Below are 10,098 nucleotides of genomic sequence, written 5' to 3'. Positions count from 1 at the left end.
AACTGTAAAAGGATATATGAATTAAGAAACAAATAAACAGGGATCAAAGCATAACAATGTTATATTTTAGTTACATCATTCTACTTTTACCGATTAACGGAACTTATTTCAAACTATCTTTGTAAACGAAGAAACACTACACACAAATCAAATGGTTAAATACGTTTATCCATGATAACCGTTCATCTGTATAATGTCTAATTCACAGGGAGAGGTGTTAGTATACTGACACTTATTCATGAGAGTGGAGAATGAAAATAATCAGACAAAACAACAAGATAAGAACATTCATTATCTCTGTAATATCTATCGGCATACCACATTAAAAATAAATGTCTGACTGCACAATCACTTGTTGAGATATTTATATGTGAAGAATAACAGTCTAACCAGACTGATTGTTTAACAAATCATGGTAACTTCAAAGAGAGAATAAACGATGTCAGGTTAAACCGATTAAGTTGGAATCTTTTCGTCATTAAAACTGCAAAATACTAAGGTATTTGACCCAGACAGCAAGAACTAAATATACGCGCTTAGATGACACTACAAACGCACCACCAATATTTATTGAAATATCTCAATGAGAAATCGATTCGTAGCTTCATTCTATCACAAATTTGATCAATTTAAGTTTTACATCACACAGAAACAACCTAATCCTAATTATCTAACTAATATATTTACAATATCTCATCAGGATTCTTGTCGTCTCTCAGGTATTCCTGTTAGCCATCTTGGTTCTTGTGTTCATGTTGATTCATAATATCTCAGTTAGTTTATTGATTAGGAGCAACGTGACAGACGACAAGACAAACTGTTTCAATCGCCGTTTCGTTTATTTTCACTTGTTGATAATGATCTACATTCTTGAACTGAATAGACAATCATTTTGGATGAAAGATAATTTTACACAATGATCATTTTCACTGAGTTAATTTATTCTAGCATACACCTACATACCTCGTCAAAATGTTAGTGAATCTTATGAAGTGAATTTCAATTATTCTTACAAATAAGTGTAGCCGTAATTATTTATTTGTTTATATTGTTAATAATCCATTAAAATGGCTTTGAGAGTCAAACCAACGGTCATTCAGCATCATAATCAGAAACTTCAATACGCACGTCGAAATTGTTGTAAATTACGGAGTCGAAACTGGAAGAATTACTTCGGCCAACATCAAACAGGCACACGAATTTATAAACAATCAAGCAATCATGACACTCTTGATCCGTTGTTCGGATGTCATCAAGAACAGTCTATTGATGTTTAGAACAAATCAACCCATCGCCCAGAACGAAATTGCGACAAGACTCTATAGGTCGATAGGACATAAATTGTGGGAATCAAACTGAGTCTTGAGTTAACCGCTAGCTCGGAATCCTGAATCAGACCCACCGTGGTAATCAATAATGCTGTCCAGATGTGTGAAGAATTTTACACCCTACATAGCTTTTCCGTCAAGCGTGATTTGATTGGTGCATGCTGTGTTGTATGGGAGAATCTTGCTTCTCCCTTTTTTATGTTGAGACCTACTTCTACTTAGGCTGCTGCTACGCTGGTCGTTTTCTCCTGCATTTGTAGTTGCGATTGCGATAGAAGGGCCAGATCATCTGCGAATTCTAGATCGTCCAGTGGCATCCTAGATGCTACTCTTCATTTGCTTGTTACATTCTGTGTATTCAGCTTGTGCCTTGACTTTTTCTGCTCTTTTTCGGCTGGTATTCATTGCTGCCTTCTTGTTCCTCCTTTTTTGAATCTTATCCAGTGTACCAACAGTGATCCATTACTTGTGATGATGCTTCTTGTGGCTCAGAACCTCATGGCATGTTGAAGTGATTACCTCTTTGTTTCCTTTCCATTTGCTCTCCATAGTGGTTTCTTCTTCATTGAGTAGATCATGCAAGGCCTGGAACTTACTGCTGAGGACTATCTTGAATTCGTTGCGTTTATCAGCACCACGAAGTGAAGCCGTATTGAACCCTTTTGATATTGCCCTCCCCGTTGTGCAGTACGTCTTGAGTTTCAATTTAATCTGGTGACCAGCAAGTGATAATCTGATGCTATACCAGATCCTCTCCTGGTTCTAACTTCCTCCATCGTCTTTCTGAACATTTTGTTGACGGCGATATGGTCGATTTGGTATCGCGTGGTGTGATTCGGTGAGGTCCATGTGGTTTTGTGAATGCGTTTATGTGGAAAAATAGTGCCGCCTATGACCAGTTTATTGAAGGCACATAGGTTTACAAATATCTCTCCATTGTCGTTCCTTTCTCTCAGTCCGTGTCGTCCCACGATGTCTTCATATCCGGTGATGTCCATCTCAAACTTGGCATTTAAATCTCCCATCAGGATGGTCAGGTTTTTGTTAGGCACTTCTCGACGATTGACTGCGGCCTATCGTCGAAATGATCTTTAACGTCCTCATTGTAGTCGCTTGTAGGCGCATAGCATTGGATGACGTTCATTGTAGTGCCCTCTTTCTTTGTTTTGAAGGAGGCTTTGATGGTCTTTGTTCTATGAGATTCGCATACTATTAGTGCATTTTGTGCTTGTTTGGACAGCATCAGTGCAACTCCTGGTGTATGTGGGGCATTTTCTTCTTCATGGACGGAGTATAACAGAAGCTACCGTGAAGCTAGTCGTTGTTGTCCAACTTGCATCAAATGTGTTTCATTGATCCTAAGCACCTCCAGGTTGTGTCTTCTCATTTCTACAGCCAGTTAGAATACTCTCCCTGTCTCCCACATTGAACGAGCACTCCATGTACCTAAATAATTGGTTGCGCCGGTTGTCAGAAAAGGCATCCGCTTCGTGATCTTCGAAAGAAACCCAGATTTCATCATGAAGCGTTATGGTTCTTCTAGATGAAGATATTCTGATTCCCAGGGCAGAGTTACAATTGTTTGAATAATTATTTCTGGTTCGAGTTTGTTTAATTAATACAGTTTTGTGTGTCAAGTCTGTTGGGTACCTCAGGTTAAACTCTCTGTAGTACTGTATTTTAACATATTTCACATTATGGTCAATGAGCAGTTTATTCATTCTAAGAATTTGGTAAGTAGCACAAGATATATTTAATGAATACAGTTTTGAGCGTCACGTGTGTTATGTAACTCGGGTTTATCTGACTTTATTGATGTGTTTTAAGCTATTTCATTCTATTGTGAAGAGACATTTCACTTAATTTCACAGTTTATATTAGAGTAAATAGTTCAAACATTCTCACAGTTTATATTGGAGTAGTCATTCATATGGTTTGGTGGAATAAGTGTTTTGCTCATAATACATTTCTCTAACACTGTTTGATCAATCTCTATGTGGTATATTGTCTTTCAGTTGTGCTGAGCTTCAGACATCGCCTTCCCTCCTTACGTTAGGGAAGATACAAGAATATGGCAAATATTTGTTTATTTCTTATGTTTTGTAAATTCGTTCCGTTTACTTATCAATTAGATCTGCTTTAGTGTTTAATCAACCTCGTTTTCTGTGTATCGCACTATATTACTCGCTAATTATAAGTAGATTGAGTCCATTTTAAGCATGTATCTATTTGGATCTCTTCTTTGTGATATGTCATATAATTGTGTATTTATATGAATCTATTACATTCAAATCATTTATTAGTATATTTGAATCTCCCTTATGTTTTGTAAAGTTATTCAATGTACTTGTCCATTCCGTCAGTTTAATTGCTTAGCCATCCTCGTTTTGTGTATATCGCCATAAGCTACATGCACGCACTGGCAAAACCGATGGCAGAACGGAGCAGGGGAGTGAGCGAGTAAGTGTTCTAGGTGAAATGTTCATACGTGTAAGGCTGTACCAGTCACAACGAACTAAGCAAATAATGTGAAACTCGGTGATCGATCAAGACAAATTCATTCAAGCCGAAAATTCGTCCAAATCACTGAGTACGCAAAACGTCATTTAAAAAGAGTGAGAGTTTTAAAATATCACAGTTATGGTCATTCAAATGATAGTCGGACTAATATATATGAATATTGATCATGTGATGAATAAATAGGAAACTGGTTTAAACTCGTTGAAAAAGTCGATAGACCACTTTAAACTACATTTGAAATTCAGTTTGTCACGAACCACTCCGATATGCTTACACAAGTAATTCATAATTTGGTGAAAATCATACTATCTATCATCTCACTTTCACGAAACCTGTCATGAATTAAATCTGACTGAATTCACTATATTTATTAATTGCCGGGATCATCACAATAATGTGGTGAATACATAAAACATTCACTGTGGAACGAAGCATTTTATATTATGTTTAAATCTCATTTATTTATACAATATAATCACATTGTGGATACATCAGATTCGATTACGGTCTTTTGACTTTCGATAGTAATGCCAGATAAATTCTGGAGGTAAACGTGGTGACGTAGCACAAAGTTGTATGTTCCTCAAATAACCCAATCTCTCTGTTGTGGGCAAATTTTCTGGAAGCCGATCCAAGAATTTTAGTGATCCTTCTAAAATTTTGTGGATGTATCTCCCTAATCTTCTGATAGTTTCAGGAAATCTGTTCTTATTTATTGACAAAACCCTCGACTGTTTACAATTTTGTATGTTTCCTCAGACTATTTGACAACTTTGTGGGAATTAATCCATGTTCTTTGTTCAAACTCCAACACTATGGCTTTTTGAAGATATTCAGCACGATTCCTAGTTACACCAACTACCGCATTCGGAAACCACAGACTTACCGTTCCGACAGAAAAGCTTGGCGATTTAAAGACAAGTGCTCTAATGGTAATATGCATCTATTCGAAATATTTTTTAAGTTGGCTTCGCAAAGTGAACGCATTACCAAAGAAGTTTTAGTTGAAGAACCCGTCTGTAATGATAAATAAGTATTGCCGTAATTAAAAGACTGATGTGTCATAAATTAGAATGTTTAGTGAACTTTGCAAAAGTACAAATTATCCACTAACAAATAACGTCTTTCAAGTCCTAGCGATTACACATGCGTTCTGTTTAGGTACATCAGATTGATGTTGAACTTTCATTCACAGTGTCCTACAAAAGAAAATGACGTTACTCTTCAGAATTACAAACGTAGTATTAAAAATCAAAACTGATTATAGTAGACAAAACAATGCCTTATGTCATGGCAATCGTCTAACCTTTGAACCCATAATGCCCTTCGAAAGGTTGATCACGTACGAATGGCATAACAATATTGCTTTGGAATGATTACGATTGGTTCGTGACATCTCACTTGACCATAAAGAGACATAAATAAACAAAATGTTCTGTTCTACAGACATGTGTGGATTGAGGTTACCTTCCCACCATCATGTTTGCTCGTCAGTAAGGCCGCTACCCCTCTTTTTGTGCTTTGAGGCTCTCTTACGTTGGTGGTGTATATGAATACTGTTTTAATCAAAGCTCTATGTTGGCATATGTGAGTACTGTGATTATTGACTTGAGTCACAAGAAATATAAGCAATGATGGATGGTGACCAGCTGTGGAATCCAGAACGCGAGTTTCGTTCTAATTGAAACTTGTCGGCAGGATGTAACTGCATTTCAGAGTTGACGTTCACTCAGAGACCCGAACATACGTCCGGAATTCCACTGCTAGCCAGCATTCTTGCTTGCTTATAAACCATTCATGTTACAATGTACTACCAGTTTGATCTCTGACAAAGGTTTATCCACAGAACTCAAAGTATCAATCATAAGTTTGTAGTGGAAAATAAATCCTCAATTTCAAGTATTCGACATTTGCTGCTGACCGCATTAGTTTAGATGGATTCACCTAGCTTAAGGCATTGAGTAAAACATCATCATATCTCTTCGCATCTGATTTCACTGGGTTGGCACGTTTCGATTATAAAAGGTGGTACTGGTTAAAGTGTTGTCAAACTGCTGATGCTTGGGGCATCTTTGAAGGCCTAATTTTTGCACCACTATCAATGGTTGTGGAGATCAAAAGAAGTAAGTTTGTCCAATAGTTACGAAAATGGAATATGAGGCATAACGATGGGAAACAAGTAAAGCTTTATTTGAAATGCAAAATGTCAGATTCCAGTGGCCATTCAAGGGTCGATTAATTGTAGTTCGTGACATGGCCACTTGGTGCCAATCGGTTAGATGCTGGATGGGCCATCGTTAAATTCAGATTCATTTAGGTAAGCTCCATCGAGCATGTGGGGAAGTCTGGATTGGTCCGTAAAGTAGTTTGCAGAAGATCTGAACTGAGCAAGCGTCTGACTTGGTCGGATGTCTGCTGACAACCTATTCCAGATGCTTGCATATTGTGTGACGACGAAAGTTGACTTCAATTCGCGTGATGTTTTTGATATCTTTGGTACAAATCCTTGATCCGAAGGTTATTGTTACTATTTCGGAAGATTTTAACTTATCAATACTTACTGTCTTATATGTATATATAAACAAATATATATACTATAAAATTTTTTAAAAGGTCTTAACCACAAAGAATAAAGTTTCCATGCTTTACATCTATCTTTATGTGGTCAGGCGTGAGAAATCTTATGAAATGGTGTTGTGCTTTCTCAATTTTCTGTCAATCGATGGAATGCATGCAACTAAATAGAAATGGGAAGTGTTCTTTAAGAGGCCAAACAGATAACCTATAGAGGGTAGTTTCGGATTTCTTTAAGTGGAAAGTACGGTTTGCTTTGTCTAGAGCTTATATTTTTATATGCCGCGTACAACTTGAGCACCTGAACGCTAGAACACTTCCAGTCGCGAAAAAGGAAACAGAAGACAGGTGAATGGAATGTTATTCCAGACAGTATCAAATTATGGTACGAAACTGTCAGGTATTTATAGTATTTAGTATAAAAGAAATCATCACTGTAGCTATCCAATCCAAACACATAGGTTTGTGAGCAGTGTGCAATTAGGAAGCTACACGTAGAGATTCTAGAATATCTTTCCAACGGGTGATTGGATGGAATATCTTCAGCTCTTAATGAACTTCTTACAGCTTCCTCGAGTTCACCCGTGGACCTTACCCACACCTTTCCCTCTTGAAAGTCTGTTACGCAACCATTTTTCCTCGGATCCACCTGAAACATGGTTACCGTATTCATCTTGTTGTCCATCGCTCTCGCAGGCTGTACATATTTGCCCCTGTGTCTTTTACATCTTCCAAATTAGCACTCCACAGAGCTTTTTCGAGATGTATCCACAAGCAATTGAAATGGGATTTCACTTTGTGTAAGCAATGCTCTGCCGTCTGTTCTAATTTAATTCATGTGTCTCATACACGTGACGAAATTTCTCCGGACTAGGTGCAGTAAATTTCCGATCCGACGATCTATGGTATCTGATTCCCACTTTCTATTAACATGATACGATTTGGCAAGTACACTTTCACACACCTGGAAGCTACGAATGGGAATACGGAATTCGCGTTGGATCCAGACTAAGATGTGGACTGAAGAATAGCTTTGTAGGTGGGTTAGATACACGCTCTTACCCGGTTGAAACCAAAACAGAGTGAGTGAGTAAAATGACGGTTCTGAAATTCATCATAAATTTAAATGTATATCATTACCTGAAGAAAAATGACCACCCAGCTAATCAACCAATAACTGTTCAATCAGTCGAATCTAAATTACAACAAATAAGGAATTTCACAAAGTGTAGGATCCAAACTACGGTTTGGATGTTGAAGAATAGCCTACCGGGGATTTTAGACACGCGCCCTTTCCCGTCGAAATCAGAACAAGTAATCGGGTAACTAGCGGTTCTATAATTCATAATAAATTTAATGTAAATCATTACCTAAACAAATATTATCACTCGGCTATTCAACCAATGATTGTTCAATCAATTAAATCTAAATTACAATAAATAAAGAAGTTGATAGAAGATGAGGAAAAATTACCAATCACAACAAATCAACGTTATTCTATCCTGGCTGGATAGATCATACACAACAGGAGGAACAAATCAATATGGCTACCGTCAAGAACAAGTGTCAAGTAAAACAACGCAGATGCAGTTCAGGAAGAAACACAAACTTAGTGAATGCGTAATAAAAACAAAAACTATAACAAAAATACAAATATTAACAATTCAAATGTAATCAAAATACAACATTGTACAACTAATGTGATCAATAGGAATAAAGTACAAGTATATACATGGAGGGATTTTCACCAACACATAAAACCTTCAAAATGGATCTTACACAAAGGTTGTAAGAAAATTACCGATCGCAACAAATAAACTTTATTCTATCTCTTCTGGATAGATCAAGTACAGATTTGTTCGAAAGATAGCATTTGGTTGCTTTGAAACACAACGTTTTCAAGTGTGCAAAAGTGCTTCAATTCACAATCAAAAATGCAAAATCCCGCCAAAACTAAGTATCAAGTTAAACAACAAAAGTGCAGTTCAGGAAGAAACACTGAAACTTGATGCAAGCGTAAGAAAAATAAAAACTATAATGAAATACAAAAATTACCAACTCAAATGGAATCAAAAAGACTAACAAAATCTACAACTAAAGGAATCAATGGGAACAAACTGAAAGTTTATACATGGAGGGATTTTCACACACAAAACCTTCAAAATAGGTCTCACATTGGCCCACGAAATCCCTCCATACAACACAAATCACCTTGATGCCTATGGTCACGGTTTATTTTGTAACATATTCTACATTAGAGGAACGAGCAGGACTTACAACAGTACGCCTACTCGACCTACCTACATTGATATAACAAGGAATTGATTCGAACCATCAAGGAGACAGAACTTTCGTATATCCTTTCAAACTAATCCATTATTCGTACGAACACTTACCGTCCTAATCTTTCCGTCGTTATCTATTTTACAACCTGCAATTACTCATAAGGGCCATCTTCCACGTGTCGAGATGTCCGAAGCCACGATTACTACATCTTCATTCTGAAAATTGCTATGTTCAACTAACCATTTTTGACATTTTTGTAAGGATGGTGAATATTCTCTTAACTTTCTTTTCCAAGACACATTAGCTAGATAATTAACCTGTTTCCAATGCTTGTCATATTTATCTTTGATGCTACCTTCTTCGACTATTCCATCACATTCCCTCGATAACAGCAATCTATAAGATGGTAGAGCTAGTTTAACGTTAGCATCTTGGACAACTGGAGATAAGGGTCGATCGTTTAATACCCTGTCAACTTCGGCCAAATAAGATCGCAAGGTCTCATCAGTTAAAGTCTGTTCCTTGATGGTCAACAATGAAAGCCAGTGCATAGACCTAACCATCATATTTCAAACTCCACCCCTGTGGCTGAATTAGGGCGGGTTAAAATGCCATTGAATCTGCCTCGCTGAAAATTCATTATTAATCTTCTTCTTACTGAACTGTCCCATAGATCTCATTAGTTCAGAGACTGCACCCACGAAGTTTGACACATTGTCACTGTAAATGTCTGCAGGCTTTAATTTTTTCCCAATAAAACGTAATTAGGCCATTATAAATGAATCAGTATTCAAACTACACGTAATTGTACCCAATCACTTTGTTTGGTTTCAACCAGGCAAGGGCACGTATCTAAACACCTAGATAGCTATTCTTCAGTTGAAACCTCATTCGTGAGTTTGCGTGTCTTTCTGGTTGGCAACATACTGTTATTGACTATCCGGGTTTTTCTTCCGGACATACACTCAGCTCTCGACCTTACCTCTGGTACTGCCGGATTAGGAGGAATTCTGTAAGACGTTAGGAACATGCTGATCACTTGTTCTGGGGCACCCCTCCTCCCCCATTGGTCAGAGCTCTTTTTATCTTATCCGCGAATCCTTCTGGTTAGCGTTTTTATGGCGAGTTAGTTTTCGACGAGATGGGGTCACTAACCTCATGCCCAACCCTCCTCATTTACCAGGACTTGGGACCTGCAGTAACTCTAGAAGAGCTACACGCGGAGTGCACGAAATGCACTTGTAGGATAGGAATCTCAAAGATCCAGAATCATCAAAGCATCATTCAAAACGAAGTAGGAGGGGATCGCAATGAATGTTATCCAATATTATGCACACACCAATGATAGCAACGACGACGTTAAAGATCAGTTCTATGAGAGTCTGCAGTC

This window comes from Schistosoma haematobium, assembly GCF_000699445.3.
Source record: "Schistosoma haematobium chromosome Unknown HiC_scaffold_12, whole genome shotgun sequence".
Classification (NCBI taxonomy): Eukaryota; Metazoa; Platyhelminthes; class Trematoda; order Strigeidida; family Schistosomatidae; genus Schistosoma; species Schistosoma haematobium.
Note: the sequence above shows the minus strand (reverse complement) of the source record.